The 27,452-nt window shown below is 43.6% G+C and overlaps 1 protein-coding gene across 1 annotated transcript in view; it reads right to left on the bottom strand.

The window, feature by feature from the left end:
* fam110b (family with sequence similarity 110 member B) overlaps positions 1–26,445 on the bottom strand; it is a 93,725-nt gene extending 67,280 nt beyond the window's left edge. The window contains exon 1 of the mRNA XM_071206273.1: positions 26,335–26,445. The gene's annotated coding sequence lies outside the window, so the exon portion shown is untranslated. The remainder of the gene's footprint in view (positions 1–26,334) is intronic.
* Between the last annotated feature and the right edge of the window lie 1,007 nt (positions 26,446–27,452).

Raw genomic sequence — 27,452 nt, 5'->3', positions numbered from 1 at the left:
GCATATTCATACACACTGTTAATACTGCTCATAGGCTGCTAGTGTATTCATACCCAAGCTCACTGTTTATTTATCATTCAATTCATTCTATATTTTATTCTGTAGATTGTGTACATTACTTTTCACTTTACTGGTTGTTGCACCGTTAGAAGCTAAACTGCATTTCGTTGTCTCAGTACCTGTAATCTGTGCAATAACAATAAAGCAGGCATCTTTATTGTAGCCTCAACAATCAAGTTCTAAGTAGTGCAATATGAAATAAAAACTAAATCTGTGCTGTTGTATTTGCTATAAAGTATCTCTACTGTAGGCTATTTTTATTATATGTTCAGCACTTTGGCTCGACCAAAAATCGTTTATAAATGTGCTATATAAATAAAACTTGATTTGATTTGAAAAACAACAAGGCAAGGCAAGGAAAGGCACGTTTATTTATATAGCACCTTTCAGCCACAGGCAATTCAAGGTGCTTTACAAAAATGAAAGACATTCAGATAAAGGCATTTAAAAACAGTAAAAGATAATAAAAGAAACATTAAAAGAAAAACAAAAAATGAAAGACATTAAGAAAATGGCATTTAAAATCAGTCATTAAAAAGAAAAGCTAATAAAATAAACATTAAAAGATAAAAGTTACAGTGCAGTCTAAGATATGAATAGTTCAATTATTTCGGTTCTTGATTTTTTATTTATTCACAGAACCTCCCTTTGGAAATCTGAACATTTCCGTCCCGATTGTTAATTTAGACTGATTGTTTTCACCATGTTATGCTCGCATGACATCCACAATCGGACCCTCAGGAGGGTGTACTAGCCCCCTACTCTGTTTTGCGTTCCATAACAAAGTCTTTAAGTGTTACCTGAACACCCCGTGTTACCAAAACACTATTTTTCACCCGTCGGTGATGTGATACTTGTTCCTCAGTACAAATCACCCAAAAACTGATCGTAAACCCTGGCTACGATGGATATCCCAAATATCCTACTTTCGAGCAGTCCCTCTCATAAATGTCATGGAGTTTCAGACGGTTTTCACCATGTTTTGCTCGCATGACATCCACAATTGGACCCTCAGGAGGGTGTACTAGCCCCCTACTCTGCTTTGCGTTCCATAACAAAGTCTTTAAGTGTTACCTGAACACCCCGTGTTACCAAAACACTATTTTTCACCCGTCGGTGCTGTGATACTTGTTCCTCAGTACAAATCACCCAAAAACTGATCGTAAACCCTGGCTACGATGGATATCCCAAATATCCTACTTTCGAGCAGTCCCTCTCATAAATGTCATGGAGAAATTAATTAAATTTAAATTTAAAACATTAAAAAAGAAAAAATACATGGATAAAAGTTACAGTGCAGTCTAAGATATGAATAGTTCAATTCAAAGCAGCGACAAAAAGAAAAGTCTTCAGTCTGGATTTAAAAGTAGTAAGAGTTTGTTCCAGATGTTTGGAGCATAATAACTGAACGCTGCTTCTCCATGTATAGTTCTGACTCTGGGGACAGAAAGCTGACCAGTCCCTGAAGACCTGAGAGATCTGGATGGTTCATAATTTAGCAGGAGGTCAGAAATGTAATTTGGACCTAAACCATTCAGTGCTTTATAAACCAGCCATAGTATTTTGAAATCTATTCTTTGACACACAGGAAGCCAGTGTAAAGACTTCAGAACAGGAGTGATGTGATCCACTTTCTTAGTGTTAGTGAGGACTCGAGCAGCGGCGTTCTGAATCAGCTGCAGCTTCCCAATATATTTTTTAGTGAGACCTGTGAAGACACCATTGCAGTAGTCTACTGAAGATAAAAGCATGGACAAGTTTTTCCAAATCCTGCTGTGACATTAGTCTTTTAATCCTAGATATATTCTTTAGGTCAGGGGTAGGCAAGTAAGTTTGGCCGTGGGCCAATTTTTTGCTGAGCCACAAGATGGCGGGCCAGAACATAATCAAAGCCTAATTCAAGGAATTGATTTTGGTAAGAGGGCGCAGCGCCACTGTTCCCCGGTTCAGAAAAAACTCTGATATCGCTGATAACCCTCCCCATCAACACTCTGATGCGCAGTCAGATCCGCTGATTGGTTCACTGATGATATAGGCGCTCAATCCAGAGCCTCTGGCTAGACCTGCCCAAAGGGAGGCTCGTCCTCTCTCGCCCCATTTCAGTCCCAAAGCCAGGGCTATTATCTGTATTTTAACAGACTTATCTTTTAAATTGAGGTGTATTTATTGTTCTCTTCAAAGTTAATTTTTCTCTGAAATTGTAGGGAGGATGGTCCTCCCTTTCCTCAATGGACGAGCCTCCACTGAGTGAAGTAGAGTTATTAACTAGGTAGCAGTGTTATTTAACACTTTTATTCTGATAAGTATTGTCAAGTTCTCTGGGTTTTTGGCATTTATTTGAGTGTTTGCCCACATTTGAGAGGCTTGAGGGGCAACAGAGGATGCATGGACAACTGGAATCCTTTTTCCTTTTTTCAACTTTTCAAGGACACATTAGGATTCTTTCAGGTTGAAAACCTTTAAAAAATATTAAAGGACAAAATAAATCAATTACAGCATGTTTTGCTTTGCAATTTAATATATTATAACCTAAATGAATCAGTAACCAAGTATTTTACTCAAACTCAATGTATTTAATAGTTAAATAAGTACTTTAATTTACCTGGTTCCCCACAACCACACATTTGCCATATGTGACCCGCTCTATCGAAATCAGTCGGAAATCGCAACGGCTCATTTCAAAATAAACGTGGATTTGCGTAAAAAACTAGTTTTTCGGGTGTTTTGTTTGATTTTAAATAAACAAAGTCTTGGCTTTCAGAATATGGAACTTTTATTTCCAAAATCACACGATAAATACATGTTTGCAGCTTGTAAAGGGAAGATGACAGCTCTCCCTCGCGCTCTGCTCTTCCACAGCGCCGCTTCCCCTCCCTCCGCTGAAATTATGAATGTATATGTCGGGACAGAATTAATTTTACCGGACAAATTCGAAACTTACCGGTCATGTTTCAATAATAATAATAATAATAATAAGAATGGTGTAGCAAAGTTTCCGTTAGCAGGTAATCACCGGACTATGACAGGATATGCCGATGTTTAAAACTCAGTTAATGGGAGTAATTTTTATATTGTTTCAGTTTATAATCGTTACAGATCGAAAAGTTCAGATTCATTTTTCAATAAATGATTCCACAAACAACAAACAACATAATTATTACATTCAAACAAACTACTTGTAGTAGATGAAGTACATTATTCAAAAGTTTACATTAACTTTGGATAATAACACGGGAGAAACGGATCCTCTCTTTTCCCCTCTCCCTCTTTCTCTCTCCTGACAGCCCGTCAGTTTCTCATGCAGCGCGCTCAACAGTCGGCGGGGCTTCAGGTGATTATGCAGCAGCTGATCTGATCTCTCTCGGGTCCGGTTATACTTCACTCGCGTTTATGTCCATATCGATCAGATCCAGCTCTCCTGATCGGCCTTTATAGAGAGCACCGATCAAACTATTAAGAGTGAATATCGGCCGATAATGACCGGCGGCCGATCGATCGGAGCATCCCTAATTAGACATTTTGACCAACAGGTTTTGAATTTACCGGTTTTTAATGAATTTTACCAGATAAAAACCGGTAATTACCGGCTAACAGAAACCCTGATGTGCCACTCTCGGTCCTATGTTGTAAAACAAATAAAAAATAAAAATAATATTTTATTTTTGATTCTCAAAATTACGGGCCAAATATTATTGCTGGCGGGCCAACAATGGCCCGCGGGCCGCCTGTTGCCGACCCATGCTTTAGGTGATAGTAGGCTGATTTAGTAGCTGTTTTAATGTGACTTTTGAAACTCAGGTCAGAGTCCATGACTACACCTAGATTTCTGGCTTTATCTGTTGGTTTGAACATTGCAGACAGAAGCTCAGCGCTCACTTTTATACGTTCTGACTTTGCTCCAAAAACCATTACCTCAGTTTTATCTTTGTTTAATTGGAGAAAGTTCTGACACATCCAGTCATTGATTTGTTCAATGCACTTACTCAGTGTTTGAATTGGAGCATAGTCTCCTGGTGAAATTGTTACGTAGATTTGTGTGTCATCTGCATAGCTATTTTAACTTATTTTGTTGTTTTTCATTAACTGAGCCAGTGGTAGCATGTAGACGTTAAAGAGAAGAGGCCCCAAGATGGAGCCTTGAGGTACCCCACATGTCATATTTGTCAACTCAGATGTGTATGTACCTATAGAAACAAAGTTGTTTCTGTCCTTTAGATAGGATTCAAACCAATTTAGAACTGTTTCCGAAAGTCCCATCCAGTTTTCCAGGCGGTCTAGTAATATGCTGTGGTCAACAGTGTCAAACGCAGCACTGAGATCTAATAATACTAACACTGAAGTTCTGCCACTGTCTGTGTTTAAGTGGATGTCATTAAAGACCTTTACAAGAGCAGTCTCAGTGCTGTGGTTTGGACGAAAGCCTGACTGGAACACATCGAAACAGTTATTTAAATGCAAAAAATTACTCAATTGTTGAAAAACAACTTTTTCAATGATTTTACTTAGAAATGACAGGTTTGATATGGGCCTGTAATTGTTCATTACTGAAGCATCTAGATTATTCTTTTTTAAGAGCGGTTTAATGACTGCAGTTTTTAGCAGGCTAGATCTCCATGGTAATTTATGCTTAGCGGCTAACCTGGTCGGGACCAGGTTAGGTTGCAGGCTAAGAGCTCAACTCAGTGAAAGCACTGCCTGCTGACCAATCAGAGCTCAGTGTGCGGAGTTTAAAGCGATCAAGTCATATTACAGGAGAAAGGAAATACAGAAAAGCTGCCGTTGCAGGAAAGACGGCCGGCAAAAATCACTGACTGTGTGAACGTGAACATTAATAGAATATCACCTCCCATCTTCAGAGCAATCTGACTATTATAACATTAGCGTTAAGAAAGCTTACTTAAATATCTGCCACAACATAAGTAACCGGATCAAAGTAACATTAAGTACAGGCCGCGGCATATCACTTCATAATGTATCATATATTTTCTTATCTGAGTCAGCTGAGCCTTATCTGGCCGTGCAACACTCACAGTGTCACATACTGTATGCAGAAGTATTATTTTAAGCAACACATTAAGTTGACGAAACACTCGAGACAAATGTAATTAAAGTCAGATCCACTCGTGTTTTAGACGGGGCAGTGATATCATAAACCTGTTAATGTACGCATTCAAATACTTTTTCTTTTACCAGCTGTATTCACCTTGCAGGTGCAGCTATGTGGCTTTTATCCTGGATAAAGTCATGGATGTTTAAAGTTTAACTTCTTCATATGTCTAATATTATAGTTGACTTTTCATTCAGGAAGTATGACGCTGCGCTGTCAGTATGCTTCTCCATGTTTGTGATTGGTCGAATGCTCCAAATACCACCCCTTTCATGTGAACGCGCACCAACTAGATAGGACACGGCTGGTTTGAGCGATCCACTTGATAACCCGCGTCGTAGAACCGTTTAGCGAGAGCGCGTATGTTTTGGATTAGGCCAACCGGCTAACTCAAACATATCCAGGTTAGGTTGAAACAGCTTCGTAGTACAGGCCCCCGGTGTAGCAAAGTAAAGGTTAGAGCTACTAATTATAAACTTTAGCGAGGCTAACCAAGGAAAAGTCTTGCCCTTTTAATGATTTATATTTTATTTAATACAATGTGCTCTACATGTATGCACAGGTGAAAAAGGAGGAGAAATGGACAGTATAAAATAAGAACAAAAAGAAAATAGTACATCATATCAGACTGCTGTTGTACAAATAAAGACTTATTTATTCTTGTTGCTGGGTTAGATTCAGATATGTGATTCAAAGGGCTACAAAGAGGATTTATATAATCATGTTTTCAGCTCTCAGTCATCGTTCCTCTCCACACTGTGCAGACTGTGTTTTGTACAGTGGGATGAAGTGGAGATGCGTCGACCATTAGCATACAGGCTGTGCTAAATGCTCACACTATCACCCACAAGCGCCATGCTAACAGTATGTCAGGATTCGCTTTAGGGCCTGCATTATTTTATGAGATACAAAACGGTTGGTTGCAGTGCATGTCTATTTTTCTTTTCGATTGCATTTGTAAAAAATACAGGTAGCCACTATTTCCAAATTGTTACCATTGTGTGCCCCTTTCTGGTCCTTTTGTGTCACTTTGTGGTTGTAAGATGGACTTTCCAACAAGAAATAATGTCAGTTCATAGAGACTCAGCAGCTGCAGCTTTAGATGGAGCAGCACCTATGATTTTTTAAGGTTAGTGGTGCCTTCAGTACAAGGTACTTTTGGATTGTGCAAGCCAAAGAGGGGTGAGTCACACACAGTCCCATGCATTTAAAGTATAAACACTGTCGAGCAGTGTGATAGGGCACAGTGGTACTTTCAAATGTGCATTGATTTTTGATAAAGCTTTTCATGTTTACCGTTTTTTTCCATGGCTGTTGTATCCATTTTTTTACATTTCCGTCGTTTTCTACATGAGATATCTAACCCGCCACGTTTCGAGCTGCAGAAAGTGTGTGTAATCGCCGCCTGCAGCATCCCCATTAGAGGTGGTGTCTCTCTGTGTGTTACACTAACCATGGGAAATGGACGACCCCTCTCTCACCCCCCACTCCTCTCTGTCCCCCCCAGTCTGATCCACCACTCTCTAATCCTGGAATGCCCCTTTCACACCAACGCGGTTCCCGTTCTAGCTCCTCTTGCGCTCTCCTGGTTCGGAAGTGGTTTTTCTTTTCAGCCCCTGTTTTGTTCACACCGCCCAGAGCCCGACTGGTGCTGCCACTGCTGCGTCAAGATGTCACCGTTTACGTCGCTGATTTTCTCCCCAACGGCGCTAACTACAACAACAATGGGGGACTGCGTTGTATATTTGTACAATGACAAAAAAGTATCTTTCTCTTATCTTATCTTTATGTATCCTTGCAGAGCATTTTAGGAGATAGCTCTCTAATGCCAGGCATCTGACCCTAACAGTAACTTAGCTAAAGGTTTTGAAAACAACACTTCTTCTTAACATTTGTAGAAATCTCAGAGATTTGGATTTGATCCTATCGTGGACAACACGTATGATGAATGCGATCGTGTTTGTATAACTCTTTCAAAAGATTCCCGTCTGGAACAACAACAGAAATCCGTTAACCTGCTCAGTCTGACAGCTGAACAGAGCAGACATACTGACACGTCTTTACTGTGAGCACAGATGGGTTCTTAATTAAACACTCTGGTACGATTAAGACATGAAAGCTGCTGCGACCTTCCATTATAAACTCCAATAACACCTAAAGACACTGTCCAAGCGACCAATGATGCGCTTGACATACAACGTACATGCTAACGTACAATCAGCTCTTCATGGCAGATTCTAACCCTAACTGATTCCCAAACTGGCTGATTGCAAAGCTACGTACGTTAGATAAAGTGTTTGGCCTCACTCCAGTTACTTGGGGTTCCATAATAAAAGTGTGGGGAACATCGTACTGCTACACACCACAGTCAAACAGGTGGACTTACCATGGGAGCGGTGCCTATCATTCCTAACAGTTATCAAGCAGTGAATAACTTGTCGACTGAGACAGGAAACGATGATGGTACACATTGTTGGCCATGGCAACAGTTGATCCTCCTTGCCTCATATCTGTGAGTCATATCAGAAGTCAGAAAGTTAATCCAGAGGAGAAGCCCTGACGGTTAGAAACACAAGAGCTGACACCTCCCCGGCTAATGAGTTTACCCAGAGCTGCAGGTCGCCTCTTACAGACCGATTAACCCTACTGCCAGTCAGGCTCGTGCACGGATATACCTCTTATAAGAGAAGTGCCCCTTTGAGAATGTACTTTCTCTTATCACAAATCAATGAAATGGTCTAACATAAAGCAGAAGAACCCTAATTATGACATGATATGTGAATTATATTGAACTGATATTAATCTTAGCCATATAGAAGCAGCATCTTCTTATTGACGGTATTTCTGAGGCATATGCCTTGACTGAGAAGGTGGAACACTTCATTTCTTTGCATGTAGCATTAATAAAATGTCGTTTAGCAGTGTTTGAACCAACATCCCACTTAGGTTTGTTTTAAATACATACATTTTGATATCCTTTAAAACTGTAAGGTAATTCCAGGAATAGATTTATGTAAAGTAACAAAGTTCCCCATCCAGCCCTTTTTTTTTTGTTGGGCCCCTGCCCCTGTAAACATCCTCTGCACGTGCCTAGCCCTAATCACAGAAGAAGAAGAAGAAGAAGAAGAAGAAGAAGAAGACTTTTTTGACTTTTGCAAAAACACTTTATTTACATATGATCAGTTATACATTCGATCAATAAAGTGCTTCATTGAGCAAAAAAATGAACGAATCACTTAAAATAGTACATTAAAACCTATGTCTTAAAAACTTGTGCAAAGTGCAAATCCTCATTTACCACAGAACACACAATATCATTATAACACCAACGTTGTTTAAAAGCATCCAAGTCTCCAATATGTTTATAAAAACGATGCTCCAGCCAGAGTCTGGCTCTGATGTTGCACAGCCAGATCGCTTTTGCCTCTTCCCCTTTCTTATTTTCAACCCTGTTTTTTCTACTTAAATAAATGGCCATTTTTGCTTCGCCAGAGAGGTAATTCAGGAGCTGCCACTTTTCCTTGTTTGTCTTTTTATATGGAGCCCCCATGATAAAAACACTCTCGGTAAAAGCTATACTAAAAAGACTAAAAACCAATGTTAAAAGAGAGAAGAAACCCGTGAGTCTCTTGCACTCTGTAAAAACATGGAAAACAGTCTCTCTAAAACCACAAAATGGACACTTATTAAAAACAGCAGGATTAATAATGGAGATAAAAGAATTACAGGCGATGGCACCGTGTAAAATTCTCTACTGGAGGTCGGCAGTACGTTTTTTTTATGGGAGGTTTGTATAAAATCCTCCACTGTGGGCCTGGTCCGCTTCCTGCACCCAGTCTGGTGCTCCACACAGTGGAGGCCCTGTCCTTCAGTGCATTTTTGTTGGTCGTCTTTACAATGTTCATGTATATTGTTTTTTTGTCAGCTTTGTGGATGGTCATTTGTCCTTGGTTTGCGACCTTGAGCAGGGGGCTCTTCCCTGTCCATAGCTCCTTAAAAGTCTTTTGTCATCAGGGGAGAGGATCTGGCTCCATAGTTGCAGGATCCTCTCGGCCACCCGGACAGAGTGCAGACCCAGCAGAGAGCCCAAGGCCCGGGCATCGCTCAGCTCCGACCCCACTGCATCCACCAGCTGCTGAAGGCACAGGGTCCCGGATCGGCACAGCGCCACCGTCAGGCCGGGTGTTTCGCTGCTGCTGACGTCCAACCTGGCTCTGTGAATGAGAGGCTCCCTCAACAACCAGTACAGAGAGTCAGTCTTTGGACACCTTTTATGGTTAAAAAGGGCCCAAGATTTAAAAACACCCTGATAAAAAGGAGGTAGCCCACTTAACTTTAAAATGTTTAAATCAGTTAAAAACAGAGCAGCATCCAGCCCCAGGTTACTCACGCGTCGGAGAATGCAGCTGCTCACATCTCTCCACACCAAATCAGCCGGGCCAGTCAGATACCTCTGTAAAAACTGTATCCTAAAAGTGGCTGTTCGGCTGGCCAGGTGGATAAGGCCCTGTCCCCCCTCCTCTCTAGATAAAAACAGCACCCCCTGTGGCACCCAGTGTAGACCCTCCCAAAAGAAATCTACCAACTTCTTTTGTATTTGGGCTAGTAAGCCCGAGGGAGGGTCCACACAGGTAAGACGGTGCCACAGTTGGGATGCCACAAGGTTGTTTAAAACCAACACTCTACCTTTAAAAGACATCTGAGGGAGCAGCCACCTCCACTTGGACAGCTTTCCCTCTATCTTTGCTATGACGTCCTCCCAGTTCTTCAGGACTATGCTGTTATTACCCAGGAACACACCCAGGTACTTTAGCCCATCTTTCTTCCATAGCATGTTCTGGGGAAGAACTGGGAGACCGCCACTCCACTCACCGACAGCGAGGGCCTCACTTTTCTTCCAATTCACCCTCGCTGCCGATGCTGAACTAAAATCCCTCACGATGTTAACTAAAATGTCTGTCTCTTTTTGGTCTCTAATAAAAACAATGATGTCATCCGCATATGCTGATAAAACCATGCCTCCACTAAAACCAGGTAAAAACAGCCCTTGCAGTTTGGAGCGTATTTTGTTGAGGAGGGGTTCTAGGGAGAGTGCATAGAGCATGCCAGACAGAGCACAGCCCTGTCGGACCCCTCTACACACTCTAAACGGAGCACACAGCCCACCGTTGAACTTCAGCACACTCTCAATCTTATTGTACAACACCTTGATCTTGGCTATGAAACCAGCGCTGAACCCAAACTTCTCCATTACTTTCCAGAGGAAGCTGTGCTCAACGCGGTCGAAAGCCTTTTCCTGATCTAGAGAAATCAGACCAGTATCAATGCCCAATGAGCTGGAGACCTCCAAAACATCTCGAATTAGGTGGACATTGTCCACCATGGACCTGCCGGGCACACAGTAGGTCTGGTCCCGGTGGATGACCTGCTCCACAGCCCTCCCCAGCCTGGTGGCCAAAGCCTTGGACAGAAGTTTGTAATCCACACACAGCAGAGACACAGGGCGCCAGTTTTTGATGTCCTGCAGGTTTCCTTTTTTTGGTAGCAGCGTGATCACCGCTCTCCTGCAGGACATCGGCATCGAGCCAGAGGCCAGACTTTCATTAACAACGTCTAAAATGTCATGTGACAAGACGTCCCAGTAGGCTTTATAAAACTCTACGGAGAGGCCATCGATACCAGGAGCCCGCCGTCCCTGCATGCCTTGCAGGGCGGTCTGCAGCTCCTGGATCGTTAACGGCCCTTCGAGCTGTGAGTTGGTCTCCTCGGAGACCTGAGGTAGTTCTTTGCAGAACCCCTCGGACAGAGTTTCCCCCTCCTCATACTCGCTTGTGTAGAGGGTGGAATAAAAGCTCACAGCTCGCCTCCTGATCTGCCTTGGCTCTGTTATTTCCTGCCCTGTGTCTGACAGCAGTGAGTGGATCACTCGCCTCTGCCCATTCTTCTTCTCCAGGCCGAAGAAGAAGCTAGTGGGAGCATCCATCTCGTTGGTGTTGAGGAACCGGGACCTGACTAGTGCACCCTGAACTTTAACGTCCAGCAGGTTGGCTAAAGCCATTTTTTTCTCTTTGAGGATTTCAATATATCCTCGATCTCCTGTGGTTTCACTTATTGTTTCTAGTTCCACGATATCACTCTCCAGGTCTTTCATAGATCTAATGATGTCTTTTGTGACATTGAGGGTGTGCTGTTGGCAGAGCAATCTTATCTCAGTCTTACCATGGTCCCACCACTGCCTGAGACTGCTAAAATCTCCCTTTCTCTGCCTAAAAACACTCCAGAAATAAATAAGGGCCTCTTTAAAATGTTTATCAAATGTTAAAACCGAGTTAAAATGCCAATATGCACTTCTGGGTAAAACATTTCTAATAAAAACATTACATAAAAGCAAAGAGTGATCCGTAAAACCAGCAGGTGATATGCTGCACATTTTAAAAATATTAAAATGATGCTTAAAACAATAAAAACGATCTAGTCTAGCTGATGAGATTCTATTCTCTCTGATGTGGGACCAGGTGTACTGCCTGGTGTCTGCGTGCATCCTTCTCCATACATCCACCAGGCCGTGGGAGTGGACCAGCTGCCTCAGAGCATGCTGGGATGCTGGATGTGGCTCTGCATGGTTGCGATCCAAAGATGCATTTTCTGTACAATTAAAATCCCCACCCAAGAATAAAAAATCCTCCGTGGCACAACCGTTTAAAACATCGTTAACTTTGAGTAAAAACACCTACCTCTCTGTACCGTTTGTTGGAGCATACACATTTACAAAAACAGCTGTAAAAAGGTCAAACCGTGCTTTTATTAAAAGCAACCTCCCATTGATAGAATGCTCGACCTCCAGAGAGACAGGACTAAAAGACTTGGAGAGGAGGAAGCCCACCCCCCCACTAAGAGAGGTGTTGTGGCTTAAAATGACTTCCCCCTCCCACTCCTTTCTCCAGTCCGTCTCATTAAAAACGTCGCTGTGCGTCTCTTGTAAAAAGAGGACATCGATATGTTTTATTTTTGCAGTCTGAAATATTAAAGCCCTCTTTCTTTCCTCTCTGGCTCCATTTACATTTAAACTTCCCACACTAAAAGTGTCCATTTCGAGTGAGATGTTAAAAGCAAAAATAAAAACAAATACATTAAACACAGACATCGAGGTTTTTAAAATCAACGCTGCCCATTTGCTTCCTCACTTTTGTAACAATTCTTTTTAGTCTGTATATTTCCAGCTCATCCAGGACAGACTGCTCTTTCCGGCTCATGTGGAGTCTTGCTGAGGCACAGAAAACGGACAAATCTGGGAAATATTCTTCTATGATTACATTATGTTGGTTTTTTGTCTGCACCAGGTAATTTTTTATCATTTCGGCCGAGTACATTTTTTGTTGTTGGCTACTGCTCATAAAACCTGGCACATCACTGCTGTCAGACACACAATCATCCCAACTCTCATCCGCCTGTTCTTGCTCTCTTTCTTCCTTTCCCTCACTCACTACTTTAATGCTTTTTGCAACGGTTGGTACATCCTTTTTACTTCTCCTGCGTTTAGTAGCAGTCTTTTTCTTATTTATCATTTCTGTTGCAACCTCCTCTTCCTCCATTTCAGCAACCTCCACCTGCTCACCCCATGTCTTCTTCTCCTCTCTTGTTTTGTCCAAATGTGTTTCCCTATCTTCCTCCTGTGTTTTACTGACTTCACCTGTGCCTACATTTTCTTTTGCCAAATCACCTTGTGGTTCATTGATTATTCCAGGTTTTTTTTCACCAGTTGTATTTGTTTTTTTATCTTTTTTTCTCCCATCGCCCTTTTCTTCTGCATCACACAAAACCACCACCTCATTTTCCTGGACATAATCACCCACACCCACACTCTGTGCAACACCACCGCACCGCAAGCCGGGCACAGCAGCAGAACCGCGCTGTACAGCGCGCCCCCGTCCGCCCCGCGTCCGCCCCGCGTCCGCCCCGCGTCCGAGACGGCACATCGCAAGCCACCGCCGACTGCTCAGGAGCAGCCAGCAGCGGCCGCCTCCGGAGGGGGGCCCTCTACCACCGTAGCGGCCGCGTCAGCGGCCGCCACCGTGGGTGACACCCCTCCCTCAGCAGCAGCCACCTGCTGCTCCATTACAACCGGCGCACCGGCCGCCGGCGCGGCAGTCCGCCTCGGCGCAGCCACGGGCGGCCTCGGCGCAACGGACAGCCCCGGCACAGCCGGGGGTCTCGGCGCGGCCGGCCCCGGCGCAGCGGTGGACGACCCCGCCGCTGGCACGTTGGACGGCCCAGCCTGCGGGTCATCCGGACCAGGCGGAGCCGGATCCCCGCGCCTCGGACAGGCATTCATGGTGTGCCCCTCCTCCCCGCAACCAAAACACTTCATAACTGATGATGTTGCAAAAATCACATAGTCATAATCATCTACTTTAACGTAAAAACGGAAGTTAAGCTCCGCATTCCGATTGTTCAGTATCATATACACTTGTCTGCGGTGAGACACTACGTGTTTCAGTAACTGAGACTTACATCCAGACAGCATCTTTTTTACGGGAGAAACAAGTTTCCCGTGTCTGGACAGTTCTCTACTGAGGAACTCATCAGTTATGAAGGGAGGGATATTAGACAGTACAACTTTGGTTGCGGGAAGCATCAGCGGCTGTACTTGGACAAACATTTCTCTCACCACGATGCCCGTCTCGATGACGCGGTTCGCCTTCTCCACCTGATCCAGAAAGATCACCACCGCGCTGTTCATCCGCGCCAGGGACTTAATGCTGCTGTGCCCGACCTTCTCTCCCACAGCCAGCCCGATCTCCTCCACAGTGCATGGGAAGCCGGCTGCGATTTTAATGCCGTGCTTCCTCGTGAGTTTGGCAAACTCTCCATTTACCATGGCGTCAGACGCCGGCCGGCGAGACACCGGCAGGAGAAGCCCACAAAACACCACCAAAAAGCACAAAAAGTACAGAAAATCAAAACCACCACCGATAAACTATATTAAATAAACACCCATTACACAAAAATAAACGGAAAATATAACGAAAAAAGTCTCGCTCTTCTCTTTCTGTCACACTCCAACAACTCCCAGCATGATGATGATGATGAAGAAGAAGAAGAAGAAGAAGAAGAAGAAGAAGAAGAAGAAGAAGAAGAAGAAGAAGAAGAAGAAGAAGAAGAAGAAGAAGAAACCATTCTAGAGGTATTTCGACAAGATTGTCTCTACCATGTGTGGGATTAGCTTCTGATCTGACATTGGCACAGCGCTCTCCGTTTAACCAGGAAAGGAACAAAGGGCCAGGGAGAGGGGAGAGTAGGAAGAAGCAGCTTGGTGTTGAGGATCATAGTGTGCTTCAGGGAAGCATGATACTCGCTGGAATGCCAGATGAAGCTCTGCCAAGAGCCGGTCACAGAATAATCCCCACAAAAAGAAAACAAGAATAATTGCATCTTCCGTCACAATGATTGCAAGCCAAGCAGAGTTGATGTTCTCGTAATCCAACAGAAGTACACTCCATCGTGTAGGGCTGTGCAATTAATCGTATTTTAAATCGCGATTACGATTATGGTTTGCGACGATTATGAAAACAGCATAATTGACAAAATACGATTATTTTGCTGGGTGCGCTTTCGCCCCTCCCTAAAAGCCCACTCGGCCACGTGGGAGTGACATGTGTTGTGAGTGTTCAGCGCGAGCGAAGATGTCAGAACAAGAGCAGCAACTCGTAAAGTACTTTGCCATTACATTTCACATCGCTAAAGATATGTTCCCAGTTAGCACTGTTAGCAACTAGGGCTTCAAGCAACTTGTCAACACGTTGGACAAGCATTACGCGATGCCGTCTCGGTATTATTTCAGCAGGTCTGCGCTGCCTGCACTATATGACAAATGCCGTGGGGAAGTTGAGAGAGATGTGGCTTCAGCTGACTACTTTGCTACCACAACGGACCTATGGTCTAGCCCTGGGGTGCCCAACCAGTCGATCGCGAGATGTGTCTAAAAATAGAACAACAATATTCTGTTTTATCGTTAATGTCCTGTAACATAATCTTCTTGTGCCAGAATAATGCACTTGAACGCATCAAAGCTTTGTGATTGGCCGGCGTCACCCCATGTGTCGGGGCGTGGCTGAGGGTCTTCAGTACAGGTGGCAATATTGTCACCTGCCTGCGCTCATCTCTGAAACCAGACCATGTAAACAGGCTGGTGTTTCTTGCAAAAAATCTTTAAGAGATGACATGAGCAGCCCTACCAGCATTTGCCACGGTGGCCTAAACATTTTTATTTGGTCTTAAATTGTAGTTCAACATTTATTTCCTGTTACTTCTGGACCATGACGGTTGGCCAGCCTTCAACGAGTGGAATATGTTGAATATGTTTTACCAAAATGTTGGCTATATGTTAAGGAGTTTTCAGTAGGTTGTGACCGTGCACTGCAACATATTTGATTTAATTTATTTTGGTCTAATTTATTTGTATTTATCATATTAATAATATATGTTTAGTAAGGTTTTGGAAGTGCGCTCCAACATATTTGTTGATCTTGTTTATTGGTAAAATATTATTTGTTTTAAAGTTCAATAAATGGTCAATGAATAATCGTCAAAATAATCGTGATATCAATTATTGACCCAAATAATCGTGATTATGATTTTTGCCATAATCGCACAGCCCTACCATCGTGTATTCACTTCTTCATGATTAAAATAAAGAACCTTTCGAACTATTCAGTGTTAAACTAAGGCAATGTTTCCATAGAAGGCAACAGGTTATGACATGCTCTAAAATTGAAAACATATATATCCTTTATTTAACCAGGTAAAAGACTCATGGAGATTAAAATCTCTTTTCCAAGAGTGACCTGGCCAAGAGGGGCAGCATGTACGAAGTTACAACAGATCAAACACAGACATGACAGGCAGACAAATACAGCTGCAAAACACAAAGAAAATGGCACATTAGCCAGTCAATATGCGAAGTAAAACAAACTATTAATAATCATTCAAAACTGGCAACATTTAAAACGATGTTAGGATATACGAGCACTCACATCTACCAATGGTAGTTGCCAACAACGTCAGGTTGTTTAGTTGTCATGAACAAGGCGAAACACTTTCCTGCAGGAGCCATGTTTCCTGTGCTACTGAAAAGCAGTCACATCGGACGTGACGTCACTCCCAGTCCCGACCTCCAATGGAAACGCAGCGCCGCTGTGCTGCACCCCGCTCTCTGAGGCCCTCACCGTGTCTGCTACAGAGAGCGTAGTGTAGCCTACACACTATATATTATTCATGCTCACTTTAAACACACCACCTCAAACGCTCATTTCAAATGTGTGACACACACACACACACACACACACACACACACACACACACACACACACACACACACACACACACACACACACACACACACACACACACACACACACACACACACACACACACACACACACACCACACACACACACACACACACACACACACACACACACACACACACACACACACACACACACACACACACACACACACACACACACACACCTCTGTGCACTAAGTGAGCAAAGAGCCAGCACATAGTGAACCGTCTTCAGGATGACATATCCATGTGCAGCCCAGACAACACTTTGTTAACATGCCTCTCAAACTTTGACTTCCCTACTCGTTTTGCTCTCCAGCCATTGGCTCTTACTGAAGACATTTATCTTAAAAAATAGCTCCCCATCCAGTAGTGATATGTTTAGCAAACTTAACAGGAGTAAACGTGCACGTGTTTCTCTCCTTCTGTGCCGTCTGACCTCTTTCCCAGGCCTCCATGCTGGAGAGGATGGTCTGTGCTTCAGGTCTGTTACCGGACCCCTGAAGCTCCTCAAAGTCTGTCCACATCCATATTTTCCACTCTGAATTTCTGTTGGTTTATTCTGTACACACAACATCTGTCTCTGTTGCTTTTCCCATTAAAGGCTTTATAATAGAAGTAACCTGACTTGGGGTTTGTAGATGAACTGAATAAGCGGAAGCCTTGTCTCTCCATTAAATTGAATATCTTCTTTTTCAAAAGAACACAAAAACAATAGGTTTAAAAAAAAAAAAGTGTTGTTAACAGTGTTGATGAAACATTGATTGGACCCTGCTGACAATAAGCAGCTCATCTCTCATCAATGATTAAAGTGCTAAATACTAGCTGCTGAAACAACACAATGCTCTGAGCAGAGCTCTGCTGGGAGAGCTGACAGCAGAGAGCGGGGGGGGCTTTATTCTGACAGACACACACACACCTTCTCAGCTACGCTCCTAGCAGGGCCACCGTTTGTCAACAGTATAACAGAGCGAGACAAGAAATGTGACAGGAGGGAGAGTTCGCTCCAAATCAGTCCTTATTCTCGCAGCATATGAAGTTTCAGAGCCTGATAAACCTACACAGCATACCAGCTTCTGACAATGTTCTGCTTTCCCCTGTTTTATTTTGGGTCCTGGATTGTTGAAAATGTTCTGCCATCCTATAGACTGAATGGTTATTTGTAAAGAATTGTTTGTAATGAATAATTAGTAAACTAATCTGCATTTTCACCTTTTGCATGCATCCCATTAGAAAGTCATCATTTGATTCGGGGAAATCTATTTGAGTTATATGACGACCCCTCCACACCACGTGGGGTGCCGTCTGGTTGTGGGTGTGCTTTGTGGGTGTTCACAGGTTCATGGCTGATGAGTCGCACCTGTGGGAGGATACCTGCCTGATGAGCTGCACCTGGAGAAGAAAAGGATATAGGAGGAGCCCAGCCGTTACGTCGCTCTGTCTCCTCTGGGCACTTGTCCTATGCCAGCGTCAGGGACCTGTTGCTGGTTCTTGTTGCTTGTTTGTTTGGTTGTTTGTTGTTTGTTTTGAATAAACGAACGTTATATCATACCCCTCGTCTCGCCTCCCCGCTTTATGTTGCAGCCCAGGAGCCGGGTTGTAACATATGGGGGCTCGTTGCTTTGGACCTGGGAAACGTGTGCGAACTGGATGTCCGTTGTAGGGACGGATTTCGCTCAGCTGCTGTTGTCATTGTGTGCAGCTGATTGGCTGGGAGTAGCGTTACGGGGGTGAGTGTTTTGCAGTTCTAATGTACAGAGAGTGTATGGCAGCGAGTACAAGCACAGTATCGTTAGTACCGTGGTAGCTGTCCCTGTAGGTGTAGTACGGTCTTCCTTGGAGGTCGTAGGGGGGGCTGTAGTGTGGTGTGAAAGTGGTTAGAGCTATTAGCTCGGGAGCACGCCGAGGCTGCGGGTGGAGTTGCCGGTTTTCTGGTCGCTTCGCCAAGCTTACGGTATTAAGTGCGTAAGTACCCGCCATAACTAGCACCTGAAGACTAGCGGGGAGTTTTAGCAGTTACTGTGAGGCAGTTGGAGGGACAGACCACGGTAGCGTGTAGGCTGTGTAGTAGCGTGAGCTGCCACATAGTGTTGTCATGATGGAGAGTGTGGAGGAGTTTGTGAGAGCGCCTACAGAGGAGCTACTGGAGGGCTTCTCACGTGAGCAGCTGATCTGTGTTGCTGAACATTTCCGGTTGGATGTTGGGGATAAGAGGATGAAGGAGAACATAAGAGGGATTGTAAGAGCACATCTGTTCGAGTTGGGTGTTTTTAAAGGGGGAAAATATACTGGTGATCCTAGCAGAGACAGTGGCAGTACGTCTGGCTGCAGTGATACAGACCTGACTTTTGAGCAGAGAAAGGAGCTGTTGCTGTTGCAGCTAGACATTAAAAGGCTTGAGTTAGAGGAGCGGAGGTTGGGTTTACTTGCTGGAGCTGCAAGTCAGGCCTCTAATTTCCCTGGTAGAGCTACTCCTTTTGACGTTGCAGGTAATCTGCGGGTTGTGCCTCAGTTTAATGAACAAGATCCGGATACATTTTTCTCCTTGTTTGAGCGTGTGGCTGAGAGCAGAGAGTGGTCAGAGGCTAATAGCACCTTATTGCTGCAGTGTGTGCTAACAGGTAGGGCACAGGAGGCTTATTCTGCTTTAACGGTGGAGGACAGCAAAGTGTATCTGATGGTTAAAACTGCTGTGTTGAGGGCTTACGAGTTGGTCCCTGAGGCTTATCGGCAGAGGTTTCGGTCCTGGGAGTTGTCTGACAGGCAGACACATGTTGAGTTTGCCAGGGATCTGGTTACCTCTTTCAGTAGGTGGTGTAACTCCTTGAAAGTGGATACGTATGTCGCATTGTGTGAGTTGATGGTGTTGGAGCAATTTAAAAATCCTGTGCCCAGCCACATTGCGGTTTACATCAGCGAGCGCAAAGTGAAGACTGCTGCAGAGGCTGCTGCTCTGGCAGATGACTATGTGCTAACGCACAGGGGCGGTCGCGACTTCAGGGTCCAGGATGAAGGTGGTATGTATCGTGCAGGGAGATGGGAAGAGAAAGCTAATCCGCACGGGGGTGAGCGTGAGATGCGGGGTCCGCCACTGGGAGATTCGGAGATCTGTCATTACTGCAGGGAGAGGGCACTGGAAGGCTGACTGTCCAAAAGCTAAGGCTAGCAGGGGGAACTGTGTAGGCCAGTTTAACTCTGCTGCTTGTGCTGTGTCTGTGGTGCCGTTACCTGTCATCTCTCCCTGTCGGCAGATTAATGAGCCATGCGGGTGGAAGGACCCAGTGTTTTCGGCATTTGTGTCAACCGGATACGTGTCATTGGTGGGAAGTGACATCAGCGTGCCGGTAAAGATTTTGAGAGACACTGCATCGTATGACTCGTACATTCTGAGCTCTGTGTTACCGTTTTCGGAAGAATCTGGAACTGGGGAGTTTGTCCGGATGCGAGGTATGGGAATGACTGTTGTGCCTGTTCCTCTGCATTCAGTGGTGCTTAACTCAGGTCTGGTGCAGGGTGAGGTCGCCATGGGGGTCCGTCCTGTAATGCCAATTGGTGGTGTGGATGTTATCCTGGGTAACGGCCTGGCTGGCAGCCGTGTGTGGGCTGAGGGTCCACCGCCTACCATGCAGTCATCTTCACCCACTGTGACTGTTAAGGCAGAGGAGAATGTCAAGTGCTCTCCTGCAGTGTTGGTGGCTTGCTCTGTGACCCGGGCTGTGAGCCGTGCACAGGAGGAATCTGAGCAGGGTGAAGAGGTCAGTGCGACAGATTCAGTGGTTATTCCTGACTGGTTGTTGTCGGTATCCCGCAGTGAGTTGGTGAGGGAGCAGAAAGCGGATGTCTCCCTGAGTCCATTTTTTGAGGCGGTTCTCTCCACCGGGGATGGAAATGGTGTCACCAGGGCTTGTCAGCTGCAAGGGGGATTGCTGGTCAGAAAGTGGTGGTCACGTGGGCAAGGCTTCATTGGCGGGCCAGTATATCAGATTTTGGTTCCTGTCAGATTTCGTGAGGAGGTCCTCAGAAAAGCGCATGGGCAGTCGGGACATCTGGGTGTCCGTAAAACATGTGGTTACCTGTTGCGGCATGTCTTTTGGCCTGGGTTGAGGAGAGATGTGTCTCTGCATGTTGGGTCATGTCACGCATGTCGGATGGGTGGGGCAGTTCGGCAGCGACCTGGGGGTCAGGTCTTGGGTTTGTTGCCGGGGTCTAGGTTGCGGGTTCTGGAGGGACATTCCGGGTTCTTCCAGGTGCAGGGTCAGGGGACTGGCCATAGTGGTCTTCTGTCCACGCCGGAATATCGGAGAAGAGCTCCTAGCATTTTGGGTACTAACGGTGTTCTTGGTGGAACTCCTTTCTTATGGGGGGGGGGGGGTGTGACGACCCCTCCACACCACGTGGGGTGCCGTCTGGTTGTGGGTGTGCTTTGTGGGTGTTCACAGGTTCATGGCTGATGAGTCGCTCCTGTGGGAGGATACCTGCCTGATGAGCTGCACCTGGAGAAGAAAAGGATATAGGAGGAGCCCAGCCGTTACGTCGCTCTGTCTCCTCTGGGCACTTGTCCTATGCCAGCGTCAGGGACCTGTTGCTGGTTCTTGTTGCTTGTTTGTTTGGTTGTTTGTTGTTTGTTTTGAATAAACTAACGTTATATCATACCCCTCGTCTCGCCTCCCCGCTTTATGTTGCAGCCCAGGAGCCGGGTTGTAACAGTTATATCCTATAAAACACCCAATGTAGGAGCAATATGTCCTTTATGACCCAGTATGGCAATACTCTTAACAGGGCTGCACGATTCATTCCACAAATATGAATATCACTATTATTTGTCAGGATTAGAGATGTCCCGATCCGATCATGTGATCGGGGATCGGAGCCGATCACGTGATTTGCAAAAGATCGGAATAGGGAGAAAAAAATCGGGGATCGGGATCTTTTTTTTAATATAAAATATTTTAATTATTTAATGTTACAAAACAAAAATGACCATGTTCACGTCTTAAAGTCATCCTGAGGACTTAGTTTTGGTTTAAAATGACACATCATGTATAACATTGCTTTCTTTGGGCTTGTTTTCAGACCTGGTTGCTTATTTCTCTGAAATCTGGCAACAGAGTGGGCGCAGTGTCTAATAGTAGCAGTACGCTAACGAGAGGCTACGTTCAGCTGGTGACTCGGGAGTCGGGACAGAGAAAATGTCAGCAGTTTGGAAGTATTATAAAATTGAAAGCGAAGGCAGTGTAACAGCCAGATGCAATGTTTGCAAGGCAGAGGTTCCGCGTGGTGGAAAGAACAGAGCTACGTTCAACACGACCAATCTAATATGCTACCTGAGAAACAAACACCAACAACAACACGGCGAGTACACAGCGGCCACTCAGGTAACGGCACTGAAGCAACCAACACTTTCAGAGACTTTTAAAAGGAAAGAGAAACTGCCCCAGAACAGTGAAAAGGCCAAAATAATAACAGCCAAGATAGCTGAATTCATCGCGTTGGATGACCAGCCGTTATCTGTTACCTTTTTTTTCTCTTAATGCATTGCATAAAAATCGGTATCGGCAGATTGTCAAAATTAAATGATCGGAATCGGATCGGGAGCAAAAAAAGGTAATCGGGACATCCCTAGTCAGGATTATTCAGTGATTTTAGGGACCATGTTTCCACCTGGTGAAACTAGAGGCTGCACGGAGCTTAGGCTAAAAATACAACCATTTTGTTCTGCTTTAACGATTCAATTTATAGATTCTATATCAAAATAGTTCATTTTTATTGTTTCCAATGATACCTTAAGTGGAGGAATGCAAACCTGTTTTCAAATGTAAGGTTTTGAATTTGTTCAGACGCCCACTATCATTCATGCTATGCCTTCAGTGGTAACTCAGATGTTAAGGGGGTTGAAGCTTTTCCTCCCAAATCGGCTATGCTTTGTTTTTTCAACAACGGTGTGCATTTCCTGCTTAATATATGTTTCTCACAATTGTTTTTGTTAGGTGCGCACAGGTGATACTGAGTCTTCTCGAGTGATGGATTATGACCTCTACCATGCTTACATGGACTTGTATGTTTTATTTCATATCTAACAGACGTAAGAGAATAGAAGGAGATGAGGAAGAGAGAGGGATGAGAAAGAGAAAATAGAGAGATGTGGAGGAGAGGGATAGGAAAGAGAGAAGACATATTTGCAAGTTGCATACTGATACTGAGTTTTCTCGATTAATAGCTTATATAGACAATACCATGCTTAAATAGACTCCTAAGTTATTATTCATATGTGACATATGATATCTACCAGAAATCTGAAAGGCACCCCTTCATCCCTGCTCTCGGTCGTGCTGTATATTACGACTCTTCTTCTTTGGACTGAAGCTGCAACATTCAGGAACACAAAAAGTGATCCCTCCGGAGCATTCCTGGCCCCTGCAGCATGGGCCTGCTGCTGGGGCTCCAGTCAGAGGCAGGAGGACCCTGACTGCTGGTGTCTGCACTCAGTTAGCCAGCATTACTCATCAGACTGCAGACAGAGCAGAGACTGATGCAGAATCCCATGACTTTTCCAAAACCTTGGGAAAAATATTGTTTTCCATAACTTTTCCAGGGCCTGGAATAGTGTTAATTTCGTTGACTAAAACTATGACGAAATATGTTCGTCAACGACCTTTTTTTCCATGACGAAAACGAGACGATGACGAGACGGCAGTAAACAATAACTGTAACGAAATCATCATGCAATATCGTTGACGAAAAGTGACGAGACGAAAATGTAGTTTACTAAATAAAAACTATGACAAAATCTCTCTTTACTTTCGTTGACGAAAAATGAGGAGACGAAATATTATCAAAGATAACGTTACATCTCTGATAGTCAGTTTTTCTCCCAGCAGTTCCATTTCCGGTGCTGCGTCAGGGCAGCAGCTGTTTCTGTGCTGCGCGCAGCGGTACTTTTGAATTACACCTGGCAGCGGCACAATATGAACTGTCAGGAAGACTCGGGTCTAACTCATGGTCTAACTAACCTTATTTAACAGAAAATAAAATGGCAACAACAGGGCTTGGGAGCAGTGGTCGCACTCGCGTTAACCGAATACCCCCCATCAGCGCGAGTGAGTGATACATTGTGCACTCGACGGGTAATAATGGATTATGACGGAAATGTTACGATCCTGTCCGTCAAAATGACTGACAACGAAAAAGTCTAAAGCCACCACTGCTTGGGAGAAAGAAACGATGTGATATTTGGGCCCTTTTTCGCTACAATGAGGCGGAGAAAAAAAGCGAATGCATTGTTTCATCAGAAGGGAAGCAATGTGGCCATAACACAGCTGGTAAACACACCACAAACCTGACCAGATACTCTCTGCAAAGCTTCTTAATCATTCAACCTGTGTTTTTCATCAAATAAGGACAAGATAATCTTATTTATTTATATATACTAAAATGACAAATTATTGGTTTTGGCTAGACTAGTTTGACTGAAATGTTCTATATAATCTGATGACTAAAAAAGACTCAACCGTTTTCATTGACAAAAAGTAGACTAAAATAATTAGTTTTCTTTGACTAAAATAAGACTAAAATGCTCAGACTTTTAGTCGACTAAAACTTGACTAAATAAAAACAGGATGAAGGTGACTAAATATGACTAAAACTAAAAAGGAAATTTAACACGGGACTAAGACTAAAACTAAATTAAAGAATAGCTGACGAAATTAACACTAGCCTGGAATTTGCATTTTGAATTTCCATGACTTTTCCCTGGATTTTAAATAGTATTCCCCTTGTGATTGAGTCTACATTTCTTTGTAAAGCTTTTCTTTTTCTGTATGATATACTATAAGCAATACATCGTTCTATATAGTGGGCATGGCCTGTGTAACGAGTGGTTTATATGTTAACTTTATCCCATGTTGTGTTGATCTACATACAACGCGGGATAAAGTTAACATGCTCTTTCATGTAGGCCACGCCCAGGTGGTATATGATCAAATTAGATACATTGGTGCATGGTTGTATATGAGGAACAACATTGTTTTTAGCTTTAAACATTAAATATCTTCATTACAGTCGAATAGCTTCCCTTGTGACATCAAGCCTGGTGTACATACTATAATCCTCATGACTTAAATTAAATCAGCAAAACAGCAAGCTTTGTGTAAACATGTTTATTTAAAGATACATTTAGAGTTCCCTTCAGCATTGATTCATCTCCAAACTGAACTGTATACTTCTACTTGACAACTGGACAAGGGTGAGAGCCCGCTGCCCAGACCATACACAATGTAGTGCAGTGAGATAGGCATGTCATACATACACTCATGTGTGTTGCAATAAGTAGAGGATCCAGTCTTCAGTGTAGTTCATACTTTGCTGAGAGCAGCAGGAATGGATTATTAATATGTAGTGGTGCAGGAATAAGTCCTTAGACACAAACATAAGTTTGCATTTTAGCAATTTCCGGCTCAGATGCCTGAAAAACGGTCTGTGGTCTTCAAATATTTGTATGTTTTGAACAACATAACATTTGTTAGTGAACACCCCACACTTCAACTATTATGAAGGTGGTGTTAATATGTGAAGATTAACTGCTGAACAACACGTGTGAGCATCATAAGTGTTTGTTTGCCAAAGATTTTAAGCAATATTCCAAGATTCTATGGGAAAAGGCCATGACTTTTCTGTCAAGGGAGTCCTTCTGAAGCTAACTTCTGCTTCCCACTACACAAAGGTCATCACTGCACCAGCACCAGTCATTTGATTGAAGAAAGTTGTAAACAGGTTTTAAAGTGCAGCGTGGTAATATCACAGTCAACCAACAGCAGGGAGGCAACAAAGTATGGGAAGACAAATGGCTCTATGAAAAAGCTCTCATTCTCTTTTTAAAAAAAAATATATACTTAAAGGCATAAAACAATGTCTTATGACCGAGTTTGTAAAATACATGTCTTCATTTGAACACTAAGATTTTAACACTGTAAACGTGTAAACCTAATGTGTTTCAAATATTGTTTGTATTATCCTTGATTACTAATAATGTGTCAACCCTTATTTTTTGATTATTTAGTATTGTTATGAATACATACAAAATAAAATTCACAGCAATACCAATACCAAACTGTAGATGTAGTGACCTCCTGAGAGTGTATACAAAGCAAATGATATCAAAATATAAAACATGTGATATCATATATGGCTCACTAACTCACTTCACAACCAAGCACACACATTGACTGTCAGGAAACTGTCACACTACAAAGTACAAGTAGGATGAACACAGGATTATATAAAACTGGAGACAAAGTCAACAAAGCACTTCAAATACCAGACATGTCCAACAGCCTTGGAAATGTAATCCACTCCTCACACAGGAGAGGGAACAGCTATATGTACTGCTACACAGAGCCCAGAGCTGCAGTGTGGAGACCCGTTGGTAAACGCAGGTTGCACGTGTCAGGAGCTAGAGCAACACCAACAACACCTGAGTGCGTTCATGCGTGCGCGCGCTGGTGGTGCAATGCCAGACCCCCCCACCTCCAGCAGCTCAGCCATGGATGTATAACACCGAGGAATGTGTCTGTTCCCGGGCTGAGAGCTAGCTGCCACACCAACACCACCACACACACCGACCACCTCTTCAGAAACATGCTGCGGTAAATTACTGCCTCTAAGCTCTGTATGCCGAACAATAGCCATATTTTCGACATGACTGGAAATTAAGGAAAAAAAGTCCCGACTCCTGCGTATCGTCAGCGGCTCCAATAAGGTTTGAGTCCTTACAGGAGTGACAGGCAGGCAGGTTAGCATCACTAAGATAGTTAGCAGTCCTTACCTGGGTCTCCAGCTCCAGAAAACAAAGGATGCTGCTGCGGTTTCTCCCCGTTAGATTGATGCGTCTCCTCGGCCTGACAGCATCCTGTTCTCAGCCAGCAGCACCCTGCCATACTCATGGCCAGACTGCACGGCAATCATACAGGCACTTCCGGTTATCACTTTCACAATAATTGCCTATTTGGGTCTAAAATGGGCAATCTATATTACGATAACTTCGCTGACGTCTATATGATTAATAGTTCATAGTTGTAGTCAGAAAGCAGCCATGTTCTTTGATATGTAAAAATACACTTTAATTTACAGTGAACATATTTTAGTTCAAAAAACGTGTTTGTTGTTGTTTCAGTACAATAACCCACATATTTGCACCTTAAACGAACTATATGACTAAAGTCAAATATGCTGAAATTAAAGGTTTTTAGGCCTATACTTTTTTATATTTACCTTCAATCAAGTTCAAAATGTAGGCTATGCAAAGTAAAACATCTTATCTTCGTCCTTGATACTTGGGCCGGGGTATTTAAATACAAACTATAGATAAGTTACAGATATGTTTCACAGCATTGCCTCCAATGTAAACATAAAATCCTGTTTAAAGTTTAAATCCTGTATTTCCGGTTATAATTGCACTAATGCTAGCTACCTTGACGGAGATACCAGCGGCTCAGACTCTGCATGAGACAGATATGCGGCTGACCGGGAGAACAGAGGGAGGCTGACTCTCTTTACTGCATTTTACACAGATTCCACAATCCACACTGTGATATATCGTTTTTGTAATAGGGTTTCCTTCGGTATATCCCTAGGACTCTGTATTATTTTAATTACATTTGAGTTAATCTAATTGTTAGATGGTCAGTTCCCCCTTTAAATATTAATGGAGCGGTCCAGTCGTTAAAGGGCCAGTGCGTGCTTGTCTTTGACAGCCCTTCAGACCACATTGACAGCTTCCCATTTATCCTAGCAAATAGGAAAACACTTCATATTCTAATTACTGGCTGAGAGGCACCTAATGCTAAAAGCTTTTATGTTGCTATTTCTTTTCATATTTTTAACCATGAATACCGTTTTGCTGTGTCACCTATGTCATGATTTGAGAATAAGGACTAATAAAGA

This window comes from Pseudochaenichthys georgianus, chromosome 17 (genome assembly GCF_902827115.2).
Source record: "Pseudochaenichthys georgianus chromosome 17, fPseGeo1.2, whole genome shotgun sequence".
In the NCBI taxonomy this organism is placed as follows: Eukaryota; Metazoa; Chordata; class Actinopteri; order Perciformes; family Channichthyidae; genus Pseudochaenichthys; species Pseudochaenichthys georgianus.
This window is presented reverse-complemented; position numbering and strand designations above follow the sequence as displayed.